Source organism: Helianthus annuus, chromosome 4 (genome assembly GCF_002127325.2).
Source record: "Helianthus annuus cultivar XRQ/B chromosome 4, HanXRQr2.0-SUNRISE, whole genome shotgun sequence".
Taxonomy (NCBI): Eukaryota; Viridiplantae; Streptophyta; class Magnoliopsida; order Asterales; family Asteraceae; genus Helianthus; species Helianthus annuus.
The window spans coordinates 73,512,825-73,536,209 of NC_035436.2; the positions used below are offsets into that span (position 1 = coordinate 73,512,825).

General features: G+C 39.0%; 1 long non-coding RNA gene and 1 other non-coding gene across 5 annotated transcripts; both read right to left on the reverse strand.

Moving 5' to 3' along the window:
* Positions 1-4,304: 4,304 nt before the first annotated feature.
* Positions 4,305-4,378, reverse strand: TRNAI-AAU. The gene has a single exon. It is a non-coding gene; the product is annotated as a tRNA-Ile (tRNA).
* A 1,368-nt stretch (positions 4,379-5,746) lies between these two features.
* On the reverse strand, positions 5,747-9,347 carry LOC110936160. 4 transcript variants are annotated; one of them, XR_004891272.1, is made up of 5 exons: positions 7,435-9,347; positions 7,003-7,225; positions 6,732-6,915; positions 5,953-6,636; positions 5,747-5,866 (listed from the first exon to the last, which is right to left on the reverse strand). It is a non-coding gene; the product is annotated as an uncharacterized LOC110936160 (long non-coding RNA). The 4 variants fall into 4 exon arrangements; XR_002589762.2 differs by lacking the exon at positions 5,747-5,866 and having other exon boundaries at positions 5,868-6,477; positions 6,562-6,636; XR_002589761.2 differs by lacking the exon at positions 5,747-5,866 and having other exon boundaries at positions 5,868-6,636; positions 7,435-7,499; positions 8,696-9,282.
* Between the last annotated feature and the right edge of the window lie 14,038 nt (positions 9,348-23,385).

Sequence of the window (23,385 nt, forward strand, 5' to 3'; positions counted from 1 at the left end):
GACTTGAAGGGGTATGGTCCCAGATCTCGCGTCAGCACGACCGCGAGTGACCATTACCCTTATCAAAACCCCCACTAGCTAACAACCTACCTGTGTCCGTGCGGGAATGCACAAACACAGTGGTCGAATCCAATCTGCCCAATGATGGAGGAGGACTTACCTGGAATATGAGAACGGTAGAGCGATGCGGCATAGCATCGCATCTGGTGTATGAAAACGGAAGTATTCACAGCGATGTGGCCTAGCACCGCATCTAGTGAACACTTCTATCAATACAGGGAAGCTGGATAACAGCAACAGTCACCACAGACGACGATGCGGCCTGGCACCGCATCTCGCGTATTTCTTGATCAAAGAGTGAGACGCGGGAACATCTACAGTTACCGCAAACAGCGATGCGGCCTGCACCGCATCCTGTGTACTCAACAAGTGGGACTGACACCACAGAGCAAGTAGCACCAATGGCAGCCGCCTGTCAGATCTACGTAAGCGACAGACTGACGTGGTTTCACCTCCATAGCCGACATGCCTGACACACCTGCAAAGGTGCAGCATGTCGTCAGTCTATCCATCCACCTCCTCCTTCACTCCTCGGCTATAAATACCAACCCCAAACCAGGTTTGAGGTATCTCTTGACAACTCTCTCACTACTACTACTATCACACTTTGCTTCCCAAGCAAATTACTGATTCTCACGCCGGAGAGTGGTAACAAGGAGCACCCCCTACCCCATCCTCCTTGTTACGAGTCACGATTTGCTTCCTTGTGCAGGAGATCAACCAGCAGGCGACCCAGCCATCGATCCTCGAGAGGAAGGGATTAACCCCTCTTGGCGAGACCAGTGTGTTAACCCTGCCCGGTTAACCATTGTTTCATCAGAACCAATATGAACAGACTTACCCGGAACCACTAGAATCTATGACAGATTCCTGGAAGTTAATACAAACCGATAAAACTTCTCCAAGCTGTGACCAAATCTCTGTATCATTTAAAGATATCAAATAAAAACCAATCAACCACCTCATGAAAAACTGCCTAAATATTCACCATCACGAATCCCATATGAAACACATGAAACAAATATGATACAACATTAAAACACACAAATCTGCATATGTTTTACGTCTCCGGCGGTTTTCCGATGTAGATCCGACCAAACCAAAGCTGAAACGAGCCACTGAGGCTCTGATACCAAATGATAGTCCCGAAACGATCCGGTTTCAGTCTCGGTTCGGTGAAAAATAGTGAGACAGGTGATTCGAGCCAATAACAATCGATAATAAACAAGAAAGATTGAAACTTTAATGATTGTAGCAAAGAAAGTTTCATTGATTTGATAAAAGAGATACAAAGATAATGATCCACCCCGTGTGAGCTCCCCCGGGGTGGTGGCTCACAAAATGCACACGCTCCAAGTGAGGTGTAATTCCCTATTTATAGACCCTTGAGCCTTGTCCTCCAAGCAAGTCGCCTCTTGCTTGGAAAACCTACTATAATCACTGAAATATCCGACTATTACAACTAAAAGCACCACATAAAATAAACAATAAAATTAGTAAACTAAAGCCGTCATAATTGATAACATCATTCTCCAATTTGACCCAACACTTGACAACAGAGGATCGGACACCCTTGTGATATAAGGATGTCAACAATGATAAATATGTGAGCCACCTTCCTCTTTAGTAAAATAAAATTAACACAATATTAAAATTCAAACTAAAATAATTCTGCTAATTGTGTTAATAACTGACAATTTCACATTATAATTAAATCATTAGAGTAATTTGTAAAGTTATAGAAAAAATATCTTTATAGAAATGTAATATTTAAATATATTTTATTACATTTGTTTATATTATTATATTAGAGTAGTAAGAAAGACAAATGCATCAGTAAAGTTTGTCCTCTAAATGAATGGCATTTTAAAAATGGCTTAACATAGCAGTGTCATATACAAAACTAGGAGGAATATATAGATGGTACATAGTGTTATAGTTAACAAATCAATTTTAAACTTATTGTAAATGATAAGATGACCATCTTGGCGTCATATACATACAAGTATGTATAACCTCTAAAATGTTAACTTAACACTATGTCCATCTACCTTCGGGTTCGGTGGTTCTAATAAAGTTCACGTTTCAAAAAGAAAACACTATGTCCATCTACCTTCTTATCGGGTTATTTGTAAAATTTTAAAATCGTAAATATTTATATCATATTATTAAAATGCTTTTGGAAATTGTTATAAAAAAAGTATAGTATTTAGTGAGACAGACCTGAATTCCAATTGCCGGAACAGGAGGATGGAATTTCCAATGCAGAAGAGACTTCTATTCAAAAAGTTCCAAAACTGCAAAACGCCATATATAACTATAATAATAGTATTAATATTAATCTTAGGTGGCAGAAGCAATAGGCATGTCACATGTGATTCCATACTGCAGCTTACATTTTTTATAACTTATTGTAATGTAATAACTTTGACCTTAAAACAGACAGAGGACCATTAATTAATAAAACATATTACTTAAGTTGATGACCTTAAAATAATAAATGTGTTTCATCTTCTTCAACGTGCAGGGTTTGTTAACAATTTCTCTAAAATATTTATGTTTATGAATCATACAGCAACGAATTCACATGTGTTTGGTTCCTTGGAATCAAAATCTCATTCTTAACAAATTCGTGAATCTAAATTCATACACCCTCAACAAACACTTGTATCTGAGCCCATATACAGACTTTTTAACGCTAGGATCATTATACTTCTTGGATTTAAGGCATATATAAGTACGTCTAGATAGAGATCGGAAAATGAGCGGATGGGATAACGGGTCAAGGGTAACTTTGTTTAAATGGATTGAAGTTACTACTTCTACTCCTAAATCCTAATACTTTATAGTTGGGCCCAAAATACTCAGGCCCAGCCAGACATGTTATCACTTCAGAAGAGAACAATACAACAAAGCACAGGGTATGGGTATAGAGACATTGTAAGCAATAGAAAAATCATGTAAGGATATCTACTAACAATAATGGACATGGACCTTAGTGTCTAATGATAACCTTCTTTCTACAGTCTTTATAGTTTCTTGCATTACGCTTCTTAGTTCCGTTCTTGAACAAATAACTCGTTTTTCTTTGACGATGAGCGTGGAAGCTTTTTCATATTTGGTTATTTTCCTTTTCTAGCATTCAAATGCTTATGCCTCAACTGCTTCTCACCAATACAGTGAGAGATTAGTTTTGTTAAAAAGTTCAAAAATATCCGTCATACACTCGCACAAGTTGTGTTTGCGGGTTGACACAGACTTAGCCCATTTAACTTAATTTTTTTTTTTTACATTTCAGTGCTATATAATTATAAATTGATAACTGAGAATACAAATTTAGTATGAACCAATTGTGTAAATTATAAAACTTGATGTCAATTTCTCTTTTTAACTTTTAAATTTTGGCATAAAATACGAATCATGACACAAAATACAATTTTTTTAAATATAAAAGAAACAGGTTAAACGGGTCAACCCGAACATAACCATTTAGCTAAACATTTTTGTGGTTCAAACCGAAACTGACCCGACCCTGTTTAGAGTAAACCCAAAGCCGTAAAATTCATGTTGTGTTAGAAATTTACACCCAGATTCATACACCACCAAGTATAATTGACCTCCTAAGTGAGTGTTAGTTCCTACAGGAACAAAACCATAGTGTTTCATAGGTTTACAGTTTAAAAGGGAAAATCACCATAATGAACATTTGTATTAACAAATACTATATTAGTCGTCGTCGTCGAAAGATAGCAAGTTTTGCGCCAGACGTGGCAAACACATGATACATGTCTGTGCCAATGGGACATTGTGTGTCTTGCCACTCATGTCCTCAAATTTCTCTCTTCATCTACTCATATTATCATACCACACACTGAAGCCCAATCTGATCTGTAGTTACACTACTCATACACGTTAACAGATGTCATATATAAACATGCACGCATACATAACTAAAACACACTTATACCTCAATTTCATACCTCTATCTACTAAACACACAAATAACAATATCAAATCTAACAAAACCACATGAAATCAACAATTTCTTACAAATTAAAAAAAAACCAATAGATCACCGGTAACCGCAAAAACATGGACAAAAGAAATTATGACCAGAAGCTTGTGGTGAACAGACTTTCCGTTGAAAAGCGCATACAGATTCATGTCTCTCAACCTCCGCCAGCAGCGATTTAACGTCTCTGCTGTTCAGAACCGACTCCAGTAAATACTAAACTAAAAAATTTTGGCCCATGCAGGTCTCGAACCTACGACCTTCGCGTTATTAGCACGACGCTCTAACCAACTGAGCTAATAGGCCGATGCTGCTGATTATTTATATAATTTATTTAAATGTTGCTAAACTGGCCACCCCTTAAAAGCCCTATAAGAAGAAATTGGAGGGGAAAAAAAAAAGGAATTTGGAGATAGTTGAGAGTCTAAGATCGGAATCGATAAACAACAAGAAGAAAACAATAATTTGTTGAATTTTCTAACTAGTATTATCAAGAAAATTTTTCAAAAACTTTATAACAATGTCAAACCCTAACATAACATAGTTTATATCTTATATATAGGCCAAACTTGATAGCCAAGACATTGTTGTATTTAATTATATCATAATTAGGAAACTAACCTAAGTGTAAACCGAAGTACATATTTTGAGAATCATTGTCCAAATTGGGATATCCACAGTCGAGTCAATCTGGAAGTAAAATACGCGAATACACACCTAAAATTAATTTGCCATATTGTGATGTCCATACTCGAATCGGTGTCCTTGTTTCTTCCATTTAGTTTGCTCTTATTTGTATCAATTCATTCATTTGCTAGGGTATAAACTAAACCACCCCTGCTAGTTGAAAACTTCATTTACTAGGGCACAAATTAATTGTTTAACCACCCCCACCAGTTGAAAACGAGTTGAGCTACTCAAGCTTGATTCGAACAAAAAATTTGAAACGAGTTGAGCTTAAACGAGCTCAAGCCCGAGCATAAGAACAAACTTGTTTAGTAAATTAGCTCGTGCTTCGCTTATCGGGCTTGATCCGGTTTGCGGGCTTAAACAAGCCCACTATATATATATATATATATATATATATTATATAATAATAACTACTACCTATAAATTATATAAAAAAACACAACTAGATTATATACAAAATATTAACTATAACCTATATAAGTTAATTTTAAATGATAAACACACCGAACTCGAGCTTGAAAAACTACCTACGAGCCAAGCATGAGCTTTAGAAACAAAGCTCGAATTAAGCTAAGCATGAGCTTGAGCTTTTTTTATAATTAAACAAGCTCGAGCTCAAACCTATTTAAACTTAGGCTCGGCTCGACTTATTTACACCCCTAACATATCTACCCATATTCCTTTTGTTAAATAAAAAAACATAAAAACAAAAAGGTAAGCCATGCAAGAAAAAACAATGCATCGGTTCCAAGTTTTTTTTCTAAAAACAAGTTTATATTTTTTTTTTAAACTAGGATTTTAAACCGCCGCGTGTTGCGGCGGCGTCGAAAGCTAAAGTAACTCGGTTTGACCCTACTCGTTTCTTTGACCCTACTCGTTTCTGAAAAAAAATTACATCGCCATCGAATAAAAACCCAAAGTTTAGCAAAACGATCTCTAGTCGCTCATGAGTGACTTTTTCATACCCCCATCTGTTCATGAACAATTTTAAAGTTGACAATCTCGCATTGTTCTATTGTTCCCGTTGAAATTACAGCGTTGAATTCAGTCTTAGTTTTTTAATCCTCTATATATACCACTACTGTTAAGTTTATACTTTTCAACCTGGAAAAACAAACAAAGTTATGACCATTTGATGAACATGCATATTGTCAACTTAGAAGACTACAACTGTACAAGTGGTTAAGCACCTTAAAAAACACCCATGCTCTGTTGCAAGCCCGACTTTTTCAAAAGAAGCAAACCATTCACCTAATGTATTTCAGCTCCTTGCCCTCTCAACAAAAATCATGTTGTTCTTGTCTCTACACAAAGTACTGAGAATCTCTATCGTTTTAGAAGTCGGGCTTTATCGATGGAAGATTGAGGCATCAAAGTGCCATCATAATCCAAAAGAATCGCCCTTGTTGTAGTTCGTTTAAAAGCCGAAACTATATGCTCCATTGATAGCTTCTTAAAATTCGGATGTAAAGAGACAACTCTAAAAACTCAAACCGAACTGTATCCCCCAACACCTTTTCCTCACATGATCATTGCATGTTCTTTTCAACTCTTGCATAAAGCTACGGGCCCAATACCCGACATCATGAGTACTCACATACCTATAATGTCTGGTTTCTCTTTTGCTTCTCGGGGTCATTCAGCTCCAACGCACAATCAACATCCCACGGGTTGACCCGTATAGCCCCACTCAAAGACGGGGAACATCCGATAAACTCGAAAAAAACCAACAATGCAAGATGATTAACAAACAAACATATTTGGTCTGTTTTAACATTTTTTTCAGTTGCATATCATACCTGGAAAAATTCTTGCGATTATAGAGAGAAACGCTAAGCACCCACACCAACAGATTGTATGATCTCAATATCTTTCTACAACGGTCGATTAATCAGATTCAAATAGTTTACAGAACGGAAAGTAAATTTTTTATATAAATTAGAGAAAAACGAATAAACTATGTAGATACCAGATATTTTGGTGATACTCATCTCTTATCATCAGCTACGAATCCATTGTGACCATTACAAATGGTGCCTACACTAATATTAGTTGCAAACAATAGATTTCATATTAAAATTGGAATAACTAATCGTTACGACGGTGGTGATAGTGCGGCGTGGGTGGTGATGGTAGCGGCAGTCGACCGACACCTGCATTCATATTAAAGTCGTGATTCAGTATCGGCACTTATCTTGATAACATAAAGCAACAAATATGAAGGAAGGAAAGAAACAAACCCAAATCAATCTCTTAAAGAGAAGCGACAACAACATCATCAAAAGCAAACTTCCATTATGAAAAAATCTGATTTTGGTAGATCATTGTGACTGTAAATCATTAGATTGCCGCACCAAAACAACGAAGAAAATGTCCATGTTCCTTGGTACAATGTCCATGTTCCTCATGTTCTCAAAGCGCCGAAGGAAATGTCCATGCAATTTGCATAAAAAAACTCGACATCTGAAGGAAATATTCATACAATTTGCATAAAAAAACTTGACATCTAAAGACGCTAACCAAAACGCGTTCCACATATGTTGAGTTGCGGGTCAGAACCGGATGAAGTTCTAAACTAAAACACAATCAAACTAATCCATTTTCCAAACAGTCACACATATATGAGTCCGCCTCCTACATGTTTATTTTGAAAAGTCAACGAACAAACATACCTGGCTGGATATATAGGCATAGTTGGCAAGTCCCCTGCTCTAGCATCGTTGTAGCTGTCGTGATCCTGAAAATCTCACCCGATTTGATGATGTCAAGTATGGCTTGCAGTGTATATTGTAAAATCAGTCATATTAAACAAAACTAATGATTGTATATTTGTAGTTAGTCTTAAGTCAAATGTCATACTTTTCTAATAATTCATTATATCTATGCAAACAAACCACTGTTATTGCCAAAATAAAATGAAAAAACACTTCTTTACAAGTAGTAGGCAAGATAGTCTTAAGAAATTGCAATTTCACAACGTACTAATGAATGGGTTGCTTTAGGATATGCTCTATTTGTAACAGATAAAATAAACAAATAAATAACAGGTCAAAACTCAAAATCCGCCCAAAGGTGTGTTTTAATGCTTAAACTCCACTTGAATCGTTTTATTCAAAATATTAGCTTGCTATTGGAGTAATATATACTCATCATCAAAAAAAAATCCATTCAACTTGACCCGTTTAGATCTACACAAAAAATACATCTTTTGACCCGTTACCCAGCCCATCCCTTTCCCCAACTCTGCCCAAATATTTATAGGTGTTCACATTTCTATAGTTTTTTTTTTTTTCAAAACGATTTGTTACAACAGATTGCAACTTCTTTTCTTTTCTTTTGGATTTTCACAAAAAACTAATAAAGTAGTTAAAAAAATTGATCACGCCGCCAGCAAAAAGATGCAAAGTTAGGAAACAACCGGATTATCTCCGGATCTTTAATGAACTCCCACACAAACCCACGGTAAAGCGTTTGGTGAATGTATGCCTACAATACACACATACATATAACATATATTAATTTCATCCATTGCCTCATGTACCATAGTGGGATTCGGCTGAACATTTCTAACAGCTAGGTTTATTCAACATGAAGAAAACCAAATACTAAGCTCCAAACAACATTTAACAACTCATGAGGCTCAGAGAATGCAAAAGGACCAAGCCACCATGGCTGCAATAGGGGTTGCAGGCGATAACCTGCCATCCTCCACAACTGCCACGCCATGGCGACATACTGACTTGATTTCGGGACTAATCATAGCCTCGTGTGTACCGATGACAAATTTAGGGCTTGTTATTGTAAAACCCTAAGAGAGGACACATGCATGCCCTATAACGAATGATTTAGGGCTTAGTATCAAAAATCCTAAAAGCCCTTCGTTATGGCCAACGCCACACCAAATCTAGTGTTTTAGGGTTTAGCAACGTAAACCTCAAAGACGCTCCAACTTCACCATCATCGGAGCACCTTCCATAAGCGATCGACCTCTGGTTTACCATCGTACACCCAAACGGTCTTCCGTCATCACCATCATTGGATCATTTTCAGCACAAGATCAACAGAGAAATCCATCACCAGAGAGCGACAAAAGTGAAATATTGACAGAGATGAGAGGATGAGATAAGCCAGGCAACTAAAAGCTACAAAACAGGTGTCAAACTCTTCCACAACGTGGCAGGCCAGAGGACACCAAGAGCGTATCGGAACCCTATAATCCCCAGCCGTCATTGTCGGCTTCAGCTACCACCGATAACATTATTGTCGCATACTATCACGCTGGAACCCTCGTCCACCACCGCCTTCTACCATCTTTTCGTGTTTCTAAACCACCACAACCCACCACTGGTCTGACCGAAGGCCAAGAGGGTGGCCGGCGGGAGACGACGGCCAGTTCTTCCATCACCGCCTCTCCTCTCCCTCTCTCTCTCTCTCTCTCTCTCTCTATCACTCTCATTTTATCGCTACCCTCTCTCTTTCTCTCTATCCATGTCTCTAAGCTGGACTTTGAACCACTACAAAATAAAACTGTAAGCCGTGAAGATGGAAATACGCATACACGTGTCAATATTAAAATTTAAAATTCCTAATATACCCTAAATCACTGTTCATTCAGTTCTTCTTTTAACATATAGAGATTTACGGGTTAATTTTTTTATATAAAAAAAACAATAAAGCATATTTGGTTTTTTTTTATTTACTATTTACCCCTATTAGAGAGAGTGTTCATTGGATAACATTAAAAAAGTGACGAACCGGGAAACGCTATTAAAAGCAATGTTGCAGAAATCGGCCTAGGCGACCGAGTAATCGGTGCCAAGGCACTAGTCGGTGGGTTACTGCCTAAATTTAAGCTAGTCGGTCAAAAAAATCGGTTATGGTCAAAATCGGTAAAAGTCGGACAAAATCGGACTAATTGGGCCCATGTTTTTTGACCCAAAAAACCCAATTTTTGAAACATGGCCATGGCTTAAAGGCCAAATTTTAGTTATAAACCTATTTTAACTTTTAAGTTTAGATATTTTAACATTTAACCCCCTCTATCTTTCACTAGTTTACATATGGTTCCTAAACTTTTAAACTTATTAATAAAAAGTATAAAGTTATCTCCTAAACTTGTATATTTATTAATAAAAAATATATAGTAATCTATATATAAAAAAAATTGTAAAATTATACTTAAAAAGTCCAATCCGATTAATCCCGATTAATCCTTATTAATCCCTAGGCGGTACCTCACCGCCCGACTAGCGCCTAGCGCCTTCTACAACAATGATTAAAAGTTCAACTTAACATTTTAAAATCATTTTTTTAAATAGGCGTTTTTCCTTATAAATACATGTAGAAACATTTTTAATAAAAAAATAAAAAAAAATATAAAAAAATGTTTAAAAAACAGTTAAAGAGGCTAAAATATATATTTTTTTTACAAAAATGATTTTTATTGGAATAGTTTCTACCCATTTTTATAAGAAAAAACATTGAAAAAAATTTTTTTTTAACATGTTAAGTTAATTTTATAAGATATTTTTATTTTAACTGTTTTTAGACATTTTTTTGTATTTTTAGTTTTTGATTTTTTTATTAAAAATGCTTCTACATTTATTTATAAGAAAAAATGCCGAATTTATTTTTTTTAAATGATTTTTAACATGTTAAGTTGAATTTTTAAGAGTGTTCTTCAGTTCCGCACTTTTTTAGTGTCCCCAATGAACTTCACACTACCCCTATTTATAGAAAAACTTAAAAGGGGTGGGAGGTTACATATTCTCGCCTACTAAGCTGGCTTATTACATATTTCGCCAAACAAAAAAAATAACAATTACATATTTCTCATTTTCATTAAAACTACTTTTACAATTACCATTTTACCCTTAATGAACTATTAAATGAATATATACATATTTCTCCTTTCTAATATTATCAATTGACGGGTGGTCCCTTGGACAACCCTTTGCGATGCTAAAAGACAAGTTTACCCCTCATTTATGTGTGTAATTATCTTGAATTAGATAACTACTGTTGTCTTTGTCTCAGGTACGGTTTGGCGGCTCAAATTGAGGAAAAGTGCAGCTTTGGAAGCTTTCAAGTTGAACGGGTTGAGAATGCGGAGCAAAGGGTGAATAAAGCACAAAACTCAGGTTGCCACCGTAAATTACGGTCCCACCGTAATTTACAGTGGACCTGAAATTCATTTTTGTTCCTACCGTAAAACAGTTTCAAAGTGCCGTAATATGTTTTATGTCCACCGTAATTTACGGTGGAGCCGTAAATTACGGTGGAGTCTGCGATCAAATGTGTAACTGCCACCATTAAGATGGTTTTGTGGTGTCTTTTCACCTATTCTCATCATTGGACGTTTTTGGAACTTGCTAGGGGCGATTTTGGTGATCTTGCTTGGTTGTAAACATTTCCAAAACAATTTGTTTGTGTTTTCGATCCGTATGAACATTGAACTTGTTGCTATGATGATTCACCAAGCTATGTGTGGCTAAACTTATGGTGATCATCCTGAATTGAAGGTTTGTCTAAGACTTTTGTGTTTGGATTCGTATTTCTAGAATAATAGACTTGCAATATTTGTTTGTTTATTATGGTGTGTGGATGTTTGTTTGTAAATTGTTGATTGATGTTATAATCATATTCTAAACCGTACGTTCTTGGTGTCATTGACAATCGAGATATCACGGGAGGGATTAGGGTTGGATATTAGTCAATTGGTTATCGGGTAACAACCTCGCATTGTCATAATCCGAGTACTTAGTTCCCTTTTATCACAACAAACAATTATACACGAATCATGTCTATGTGATTCTTTCTAATGAATTTAAACACAATTGTCAAAAGCAAACTAGAAATTTAGGATGGTCGCTTATTCCTAATCTGTTTACAAACTACGGTCTTTGATTTGCAATTTAATTAGTTAATTTTAGTTATTAAAACCAAAACAATCAACTCTTGAATTTTAATTTCTGCATTTTAGGTAATTGTAGTTAAACCACAAAGCTATAACATAAACACATTTTCCACATACTCCCTGAGTTCGATACCCTCTTACCACTATCTATAGTTGTTTTTGGAATTAAATTTGTGTGTACCACGACATCACGTCAAATTTTGGCGCCGTTGCCGGGGAGTAGTGCGCAACGTGTGTCAGTTTATTAGTTTTGTTTTGTTATTTTCGGGTTTACGCTGGTTGTGTTTTAGTGTGCAGGTACTTCAGGTGTATGCATACTAGGGGCTCTCACAGGTCATCACCGCTATCGTTTGATCCGGAAATTGAAAGAACACTAAGGCAAAACAGAGTTTTAGTAAGAGAAAACAAAATCATTGGTTCACCCACTTCACCCATTACACCAAGAAACATCATGGCTGATTCACAAATTCCACCTACAACGGGTCAAACGACCTCATCCTTTATACCTACTTCCACCCAACCATCACCAAACACCACATTACCTAATACCACCGTTGAATTCACACCAACCAATGCCACTCAACCAATCACTACTCAAGTTGAACCCACCATTACCTATAACCCTTCTACCACAATCCCACCATTATCCCACTTCTTTCCTCCAACTACGGGTCAATCATCATCTAATTTCACAATTGCACCAAATTCAACCATTGTGCATACTACTTCATCCTTTAGACCACAACAACAATCGGGTTTTCAGTATTCGACCCTCCCATTTGGGCAAACTTCGGGAATTCAAGGGTTTGAAGAATTTGAGGGTTATGATGAGGATGGGTATTTTTACGGGGGTTATGGTGATCAAGGAGAATTTGGATATGTTCAAAGTCAATCTCAAGGGATGGCAAGTGTTGGTGGAATGCCACAACAACAACTCGTACCACAACACATTCGGCCAAGACCACAAGGGCCACCAATGCAACATCCTATCCCATTGCAACAAATTCGGCCACAAAATGTACAACCAAATGTTCAACAATTCCAAAGGCCAATTCAACGCCCACCGATGCCGCAACAGCAATTTCAACAACCAAATGCACCACAAGGGCATGTACCAAGGCCAATGGGTCCTATTCGCCCAAGGGGTAGGTTTGGTGTACCAAGGAGACACCTTAGAGAAAATGTGAGGGGCATCGAAGCACATTTTAGGCCGGTAATCACTCAAAACCCTTCACCGGTAGTCATTCCTCATAATGATCAAGGGCGAACATTTGAAGTGAGGACCAACTCTTTGCAAAGTTTACCAAAATATAAAGGGTTGGCAACGGAGGAGCCTTACTTTCATTTAGAGGCTTATGATTCGATTTGTAACACTCTTGGGAGTCAAGGGTTCTCGGCTGATGACATCAAATTGGTATTATTCCAATTTTCTTTGGAAGATAAGGCGAAGAAATGGTTCTACACGTTACCATCGGCATCCATATATACATGGGGGGAGATGCAACAAACTTTCTTGGATGAGTTTTACACCACCCAAAAGACCAACGATGCAAGAAAAGGGTTGAGAAGCTTCCAACAACAACATGGTGAGATGTTTCACGAGGCGTTTGAACGCTTCAATATGATGATAAAGAATTGCCCTCACCATGGAATTGAATTGTGGGAGTTGATGAATGCCTTTCACGAGGGGTTGAGTGCCGAAGATGCACGTGATTTGATGTCCATTACCGGTGGGACTTTTGATACAAATTATGAGAATGATGATTGGGAGTTCTTGGAGAGCATGGCAACTACATCAAAGAGGAAAGCTCAAGCATCAAGGAGAGCGTGACCAGCCATTGCCCGACCTCAAGTGCACGCCATAGATGATGGTAATGTTCAAACTACTAACCGAATTTATGATGTTTGTGCTTTGTGTAATGAAATAGATCACGCGGCTGAAAATTGCCAAGGGATGTTGGAAGGGCAATACGAAGAAGTCCATGCGGTTCAAGGTCAAGGTCAAGGAGGAGGTGGTAGGAATTACAACAACATGAACTCTAATACCTACCACCCCGGGTTGAGGAACCACCCAAATTTTCGGTATGGGAACCCTTCAAATCAAGCCAACCCGAACTTTCAAGGTAGCCAAGGTAACTTTGGTTCACGCCAACTTTACACCAACCAAGGTGGATACCGAAGCGGGAACAACCAAGGCTATCAAAAGCAATATCAAACGGGTCAAGACAAGGGGGGTCTTCGGGTGGAAATGAGATGATGGAAATGCTAAAGAGCATGCAAATGGAGATGCAAAAACGGAACCAACTCGATGAAGTTCGAATGCAAAAGGATGAGGTTCGTGACAAAAGCATCCAATCACTAACAACCCAAATGGGTCAATTAGCAACCGACATGGCTGAATTGAAGAAAAGTAAGGGTCAACTTCCAAGCGACACTAAGGTAAACCCTTCACATGGTTCGTCACGAGGTAATGTTAATATTAATCATGTTAGTGTTGTAAGAAGTGGAAAAGAATTTAAAGCCAATTTGTCACCCGAATTGGTTGAGGGGGTAGTTGAGGATATCACGGGTAATGAAAGTGATGATGAAGTTTCACCGGTTAAACCAAAAGAAACAATTGTTAAAAAACCGGGTTTGGGTGAAAACGAAAAGAGCGAAAAAGTTGAGGGTGAACCGAGTCAAGTCTTGTTTCCATCGGCCTTACTTGACCCGGGAAAGAAAAATTTTATTGTGTCGAGGGGTCCTCAAAAAGAAGAGATGTGGGACATGTTTAAATAAGTGAAAATAAATCTCCTACTCCTCGATGCAATAAAACAAGTCCCCGCCTATGCAAAATTTTTAAAAGAATTATGTACACAAAAAAGGCAAAACAAGAAGAAAGTGCCTAAGCGGGTGGATTTAACCGGGCAAGTGAGTGCAGTTTTAAATGGGGAGCTTCCTCCTAAGCTCCAAGATCCGGGCACGCCATTGATTAATATACAAGTTGGTAATTTTCAAATGGCTAAGGCGTTGCTAGATCTTGGAGCCAGGGTTAGCATTCTACCGGGGGGCTTATATGACCAATATGACTTTGGTCCGTTAGCAAGGGTGGAGACAACGGTTGTTTTGGCCGATTTGTCTCATAAGCTACCTCGGGGTATGGTTCAAAATGTAATCGCAAAAATTAATGAGTTTTATTACCCGGTTGACTTTTTAGTCTTGGATTACTCATTGGCGGACCCTAGGCAACAACAAAATATAATTTTGGGTCGGCCATTTTTGAGCACCGCACATGCTATTATCGATTGTAGATTTGGTACAGTTGATATGGCTTTTGGAAATAGAAAAATGCGTTTGAATGTTTTTACTAACAATTCTAATGCTAATGGTGTTGATGAGTGTTTCATGGCAGATATAGTTAACGGATGCAACGGGCATGAGTATGAGGAGGATGGTTTGGATATTTGCCTGTGTGATTTTTCTAAACAGGTACATGCTTATGCACTCCGGGTTGAAGAGGAAAAGCAAGATGCGATGGCGTTGAAAGAAGGTAGACCGCCATGGACCAACCAGTTCGAAGGTCTACCGGTGGAGATCGATTCGGGTACGAAACCATCATTAGAGGAACCGCCAAAGTTGGAGCTCAAAGACTTGCCGAGCCACTTGAAGTATGTGTTTTTAGGGGATAATGACACTTTACCGGTCATTATTGCCTCTAATTTAGAGTTGGCCCAAGAGCAAGCATTGTTGGAGGTCTTAAAGGAAAACAAGGGAGCCATTGGATGGACGATTGCCGACCTCAAAGGAATTAGTCCATCCATTGTCATGCATAAGATCATTACCACCGAAGACGCAAAGCCGACACGGGAAGCTCAAAGGCGATTGAATCCGAACCTACGGGAGGTAGTTAAGAAAGAGGTAATTAAATGGTTGGATGCGGGAATTATTTATCCGATTTCGGATAGTGCTTGGGTGAGTCCCACCCAAGTTGTGCCTAAGAAGGCCGGCATTCAAGTAGTCAAGGATGAAAGTGGTGAACAAATTGCCACCCGACCGGTTACCGGGTGGCGTGTATGTATTGACTACCGGAAATTGAATGCCGCCACTTCTAAGGATCATTTCCCGCTACCATTCATTGATCAAATTATTGAAAAACTATCGGGTCAAAAATACTATTGTTTTTTAGATGGGTATTCGGGTTACAACCAAATCGCCATACACCCGGATGACCAACACAAGACCACCTTCACTTGTCCATATGGCACCTTTGCCTTTAGGCAAATGCCATTTGGCTTGTGTAATGCTCCGGCAACTTTCCAACGATGTATGATGAGTATTTTCTCGGACATGGTTGGAGAGTCGCTCGAAGTATTCATGGATGACTTCTCCATTTTTGGCACTAGTTTTGATGCTTGTCTTAATGAATTACAAAAAGTGTTAAAAAGATGTGTTGAGAAAAACTTAGTGTTAAGTTGGGAGAAAAGTTATTTCATGGTGCAAGAGGGCATTGTGTTGGGTCATGTAATTTCTGAAAGGGGGATGGAGGTGGATAAGGCAAAAATACGGGTGATATCATCTTTGCCACCTCCGAAAAATGTTAAGGGTGTAAGGTCGTTCTTGGGACACGCGGGTTTTTATAGACGTTTCATTAAGGGTTTTAGTGTTATCACCAAACCCTTAGGCAACTTGTTATTAAAAGATATCCCATTTGATTTTACTAACGAATGTATGCAAGCTTTCACTGTTTTGAAGGAACACTTGATCAAGGCTCCTATCTTGCAACCACCAGATTGGTCAAAGCCGTTCGAGATAATGTGTGATGCGAGCGACACCACTATTGGTGCAGTTTTGGGTCAACGGGTTGACAAGAAACCGGTGGTTATTTACTATGCAAGCAAAACTTTATCCGAAGCCCAACTTAATTACACCACAACCGAGAAAGAATTACTAGCGGTGGTGTATGCTTTGGATAAGTTTCGCTCGTATATTTGGGGGAGCAAGGTGGTGGTTTATTCGGATCATAGCGCGGTCCGATACTTGATGGAGAAAAAGGATGCGAAGCCTCGTTTGATTCGGTGGGTCTTATTGTTACAAGAGTTCGATCTAGAAATCCGAGACAAAAAGGGAAGTGAGAATGTAGTAGCGGATCACTTGTCTCGGATTCCGGTGGAAGGGATTGATGATGTTAGTGAGATTAATGAAAGTTTTCCCGATGAGCAACTTTTAGCCGTTTCCACTTTCGTTGCACTGTGGTATGCTCATTATGTCAACTATTTAGCCACGGGTGCCATCCCAAGTCATTGGACCAAAAAGCGCCGACAACAATTTATGGTTCAAGTGAAGCAATACATTTGGGATGAACCGGATCTCTTCAAGATTGGACCGGATCAAGTTATACGAAGGTGTGTGCCCGAAACAGAAGTGTTGGAAATTTTGACCCATGCCCATTCATCCGCATGTGGGGGTCATTTTAGTGGGCACAAAACAGGCTATCGGGTTCTTTCATGTGGGTTTTATTGGCCCACCATTTTCAAGGATGCATGTGAATTCGCTAGAAATTGTATAAATTGTCAAAAAATGGGAAGTATATCGAAGAGGGATGAGATGCCGTTACAACCAATCTTGGTTGTTGAGATATTTGATGTATGGGGTATAGATTTTATGGGTCCCTTCCCGAATTCGAATGGCTTCCTATACATTTTGGTAGCGGTGGATTATGTCTCGAAGTGGATTGAAGCCATTGCAACACGAACAAACGACCATTCGGTCGTTTGTAAATTTGTTCAATCCAACATTTTCTCTCGTTTTGGAATCCCGCGGGTCATTATAAGTGATGGTGGTTCGCATTTCAAGAACTTCAACTTTGGGAAACTATTGAAAAGGTATAGCGTGAATCACCGAATTGCCACACCTTACCATCCGCAAACAAGTGGACAAGTCGAAGTGTCCAACCGTCAAATCAAAGAGATTCTCATGAAGACGGTAAGAACGGATAGAAAGGATTGGTCGAGTAAGCTAGACGATGCATTGTGGGCATACCGAACGGCTTACAAGACTCCTATTGGCACAACGCCTTACCGGATGGTGTATGGTAAGGGTTGTCACTTGCCAATGGAGTTGGCGCATAGAGCACATTGGGCAATTAAGACGGTTAACGCGGATTATGATGAGGCGGGTAAGTTGAGAAAGTTGCAATTGAGCGAGATAGAAGAGATTCGGGATGAGGCGTACGAATGTGCATCGGCCTATAAAGATAAACTCAAGAAGGTGCATGATGCGAAATTGAGAAAGAAAACGTTTGAAGTGGGTCAAAAAGTTTGGTTGTATAACTCAAGACTCAAGATGTTCGCGGGTAAGCTTAAAAGCAAATGGATGGGTCCGTACGTCATTCGGAGAGTTGGAAGGTTTGGTGATGTAGACATCCAAGACGAGCAAACATTGAAACAACAAACGGTGAACGGTCACCGGTTGAAACCATACTTGGAGGGGAACGACATCAACAATTTGGAGCTTGACAAAGCGGGCTACATCTTGCACCCGGTCGATGAGGAACAACCATGAGAGGCCCAGGTTTGGTAGTGTACATAGTAGTGTTTTATTTTGTTTGTTTTGTATAGTTTGCACAATTGCCGAATTTCCTCGAAATCCGTGTTTGAAACAAGTGTGGGGACGTTCGGGTCACGAATTACTCTAACATTGTGTTGAGGACAACACGGGACTTTTGAGGGGGTGGGGTGATTTTTACACGTTTTTGAAAAAAAAAATTAAAAACATAAAAAAATTGAAAAATCTAAAAAAATACAAAAAAGTCACTTAAAATTCCATTTTTTGTGCAACCTTAAATGCCCAGTTCGTACCGTAAATTAGGGCCTCACCGTAATTTACGGTGGAAATGAAGAAAATAGGGGCTTTACGGCATTTCACTACTGTTTTACGGTGAAGAATTGTTGTTCAGGTTCCACCGTAACTTACGGTGGGACCGTAAGTTACGGTACGCAGAAAATGATGAAGGGTGGTTTCGGTTCCGCGATTAACATAAAAAAAACCACACAAATCATAACATCTGGTCACGTGACATAACCCCATCCACACAATTCTTCTTCATCTATCACCATCACCATCTCTTTCAAAGACCCACTTCTTCTTCTTCTCCAACCTTCAAACCTTCATAACTCCATCAATTCTTGTCCAAACTAAGTGAAATCAGAGTCTATCTTGACTAATTTTTCACGTAGTTTCTGATTTTGACAAGAGATTTACAAGAAAACGCAGTTTTTGGGTCCGAATTCCAAACCCTAGTCCGAAAATTTTTGGGGGTTTTTGGAGTTTTTGTTTCACAAGCACTTTAGCATCTTCAAAACAAAGTATGGAAGTTTAATTTGTGTATTTTGATGATGCATTGTGAAGATTGAGGTTATTGTTGATGTTTGTTCATCCCCACTTGGTTGTTTATAGTGTTACTTGTTACTTGTTCTTGAACATGAGTATGGTTGTAGATGTAGGATGGTTAGTAAAGTAGTGAACTTTTGGGGATTTCTACATTGTAGAGACACCATGCCCAAATTTTTGAAAAACTTATACACTTATAGTTCACTAGCATCTACAACCATAGTAACAAGCAAGTGTGGGGATATTTTGGAGAGAGGAGCCTAATTTTGCTTTGTTTCCTTGTGTTGTTTGTTCTCATGTGTGTAGGAAAATGGTTAAGACAAAAGAAAAAGCGGGATCTAGTTCGTCATCATCGAAAGGGAAAGGCAAACAAGTGGAACAACAACCGCGAAAAAGGCAATATGTGGGTCGGATAAGTGAAAGCGAGAGTGGGAGTGAAGAAGAAATGGAGTTGGATCCACATGATAAGCCGGTATGGGATTCGGGTCCTCTGGATGACCAGCCAGAGGAGTGGCAACCAACATTATATCATGATAGAATGAATAAGCTCAAGAACAAGGCAGCGGCCTTCATTTGTGAACGAGAAGTTCGGGAAGTGGAGTTCCAACAGTTTGGGGTGTTTGATAAATTTCGAGCGTTAGGATAGGAATCAGCGCTTAAATGTTTCGATAAAGACAAAAGCAACCTGTTTATGACCGAGATACAAGAATGGATGGCAACTTTGAAATGTAGCAATTATGACAAGCCATCACAGATGAAGTTAATTGGTGAGGTACACGGGGTACCGGTGGAGATGTCCTTTGACACATTGAAGAAGCTCGGGAAGTATGACAGTCTCCCGGCTCGTGATTACAGGATTCCCACTCTCGATGATCTGTTAGTGAAACCGGAGAAGCATCCGCGGTGGAACGATATGTTAGCAACATTATTTTTGTCGGGTACGTATCAATTTTGTACCGGAAAAAATTGAGAATCGAGGCAAAGCTGTTGCTAGCAATTTGTTTGTTGAATGTGATACCGCGCAGAGGAGATAAGGAACAGGTGAGATTCCCGGAGGTACCTGTTCTCTATTCGCTAATGCATGGGTCTCCCCGTTTTCCGATACGCTATCTCATCATGCACCACCTGTGGATCAGCCGAAACAAATATGGAAGGGACATTGTCCCATATTGTAGGATCATCACGGGGTTGATGAAACAGCAGAAAGCTCTTACTTCGGAGGATCGAGGGGTAACGAAGAGGCACCAACCGTTTACGTTAGACAAAATGGGAAGTGGTTGGACATATACCCAATCGGAGCGGTATCACAAGTTAAAATCTGAGGGTCAAAGATGGAGAGCTCTTAAAGCGGGTGCAAGAGATTTGTTACCGGGTGAAGCGGATGAACCCGAGAGTGAAGCGGAGATCCCAAGTGGGGATGAAGATTATGAGGAGCAACCGCAAGGCGGTGTGAATTTGAATGTGGGCCAAGGGGGTCATAGTGGAGGTTTTGGTGGTGCTTTCTACGATTATACTGAGCGATCTTATGTGCCCGGGTGGGCGTATGAAGGTACCATGCAAGAAGTAATAGCAAACCAACGTCCTCCGGCTTCCGTCTTCGACACGTGGTCGGGTCCGGAGCGGACGTTATATGACCAAAATACCATGATGAGTGCAAGTATCGAGCGTTCTTTGAAGCAAAATTTTGATCGTAATGAGGCATGGAACCGCACCTTTGCGTATTCCCAAGAGGTGGAAACGAATAATCGGTATTTTGATGATCAAGAGAGGAGGATGCACGCTGATTATCATGCCGGGCGGCCGGTGGTTGTGGATCCACAACATGTGGATTATGCGTCTCTACCACCGTATGATGGTAGTGTTTCGTATCCAACCCCGCCGATCCACCACTCACAATGGATTGACCCAAGGCAACAAGAGGGAGCCCAACAACAACAAGGAGGAAGTAGTAGTAGCGGCTCTTTTGCATTTGGGGAATGGAACGACATGATGTCTTCCATCTTCGAACCTCCGGGACCGCGCTACTATTAGTAAGGTTGTGTTTCTCTTTTGTATATTTTTGTGCATATGTGTTAGTTTGTTTTGTTTTGTTTACGGTTGGGCGGTTGGGTGGTGTATGATTGTGTTGTTTTGTTGGGTTGGTGTTTGTTGGTGGTGTCATTTTTTTTTTAAAAAAGAAAAAAAATTATAAAATGAAAAATCCAAAAAGAAATTTGGGGTTTGAGTGAAGAAGCTTTTTGTGATGTTGAATGATTTTAGTGATCAAGCCTCCTAAAGCCATACATTGGGGTCAATGTATCCCAAGTGTGGGGATGGGGGGAATTTTTGAAGATTTTGAAAATTTTTGAGCCAAGCAAAACGATGTGAAAATTTGAACACCCTAAATTAACCCCAAATGGTGCACCGGCAACCCTTGATACCCTTTCATTCTTGGTGAGAGTTGAAGCCACACTTGTATATAAATAATGCTTATCTTTGTTGAGAGTGGCTACGGGTGGGGGTACATTAGAACTTGTGCTTGAATGCGGTTTGAGTCCCTAGTTAGACATGAATGTGAAAAGGATAAGGGCATCTAGGTAGCCTCGTGTTTAGTGTGTGCGAGTGTGGGATTTGGGGGGTTGGACCTCATAAGTTATATATATGAGCATGGTTGCGAGAGGGGCGGGGGTTTGGACATTTAGTTGCCCAATTTTGTGCCTAAAAGCCTATCATTTGTTACCCCTAGCTACCTACCTAAAAATTTGCCCAATTTGACCCGGTCTTTTAGTATTAGTCGTAGTTGTAGTAATGTGATGTAGATATGTGATGCTTTATTGCATGGTTATTTTCTATGAAAAAAAGAGAGAGAAAAAAAAAAACAGAAAAATCAGAAAAGAAAAAAAAAGAAAAAATATGAAAAATGAAAAGAAAGGATGTTTAGTTGTCTTGTACTTAGTAGTTAGTTTGGTAGCTGTTATTTTGTTTATTTGTGTAACAAAAAGACCGAGCCAAATTTTCGCTACTTCATATATATTCCATTTCCTACCCATACACCTAGCCACGTTACAACCTTGAAAATCCCTTTGATTTGCATTCATGTTTGGCACTTATAGGAGAAGAATCGATTTAGGTACAAGCCTATGATTGTGCAACCACCCGTTTGCCTATTGTGTGTCTAGCTTATCTTTGCTAGTATTCAAGTGTAGCCGAGAGGAGAGATTTAGAAAGGGGTGCATTGTTTTGGGTGTTAAAAAAGGGGTTAGTAAAAAGATTGCTTGTTTTGCTTGGTTTACATTGATCACTTGTTTAGAAACTGATTTGATGAGTTGCTTTGGGACAAGCAACGGTTAAGTGTGGGGATGTGACGGGTGGTCCATTGGACAACCCTTTGCGATGCTAAAAGACAAGTTTACCCCTCATTTATGTGTGTAATTATCTTGAATTAGATAACTACTGTTGTCTTTGTCTCAGGTACGGTTTGGCGGCTCAAATTGAGGAAAAGTGCAGCTTTGGAAGCTTTCAAGTTGAACGGGTTGAGAATGCGGAGCAAAGGATGAATAAAGCACAAAACTCAGGTTGCCACCGTAAATTACGGTCCCACCATAATTTACGGTGGACCTGAAATTCATTTTTGTTCCTACCGTAAAACAGTTTCAAAGTGCCGTAATATGTTTTATGTCCACCGTAATTTACGGTGGAGCCATAAATTAAGGTGGAGTCTACGATCAAATGTGTAACTGCCACCATTAAGACGGTTTTGGGGTGTCTTTTCACCTATTCTCATCATTGGACGTTTTTGGAACTTGCTAGGGGCGATTTTGGTGATCTTGCTTGGTTGTAAATATTTCCAAAACAATTTGTTTGTGTTTTCGATCTGTATGAACATTGAACTTGTTGCTATGATGATTCACCAAGCTATGTGTGGCTAAACTTATGGTGATCATCCTGAATTGAAGGTTTGTCTAAGACTTTTGTGTTTAAATTCGTATTTCTAGAATAATAGACTTGCAATATTTGTTTGTTTATTATGGTGTGTGGATGTTTGTTTGTAAATTGTTGATTGATGTTATAATCATATTCTAAACCGTACGTTCTTGGTGTCGTTGACAATCGAGATATCACGGGAGGGATTAGGGTTGGATATTAGTCAATTGGTTATCGGGTAACAACCTCGCATTGTCATAATCCGAGTACTTAGTTCCCTTTTATCACAACAAACAATTATACACGAATCATGTCTATGTGATTCTTTCTAGTGAATTTAAACACAATTGTCAAAAGCAAACTGGAAATTTAGGATGGTCGCTTGTTCCTAATCTGTTTACAAACTACGGTCTTTGATTTGCAATTTAATTAGTTA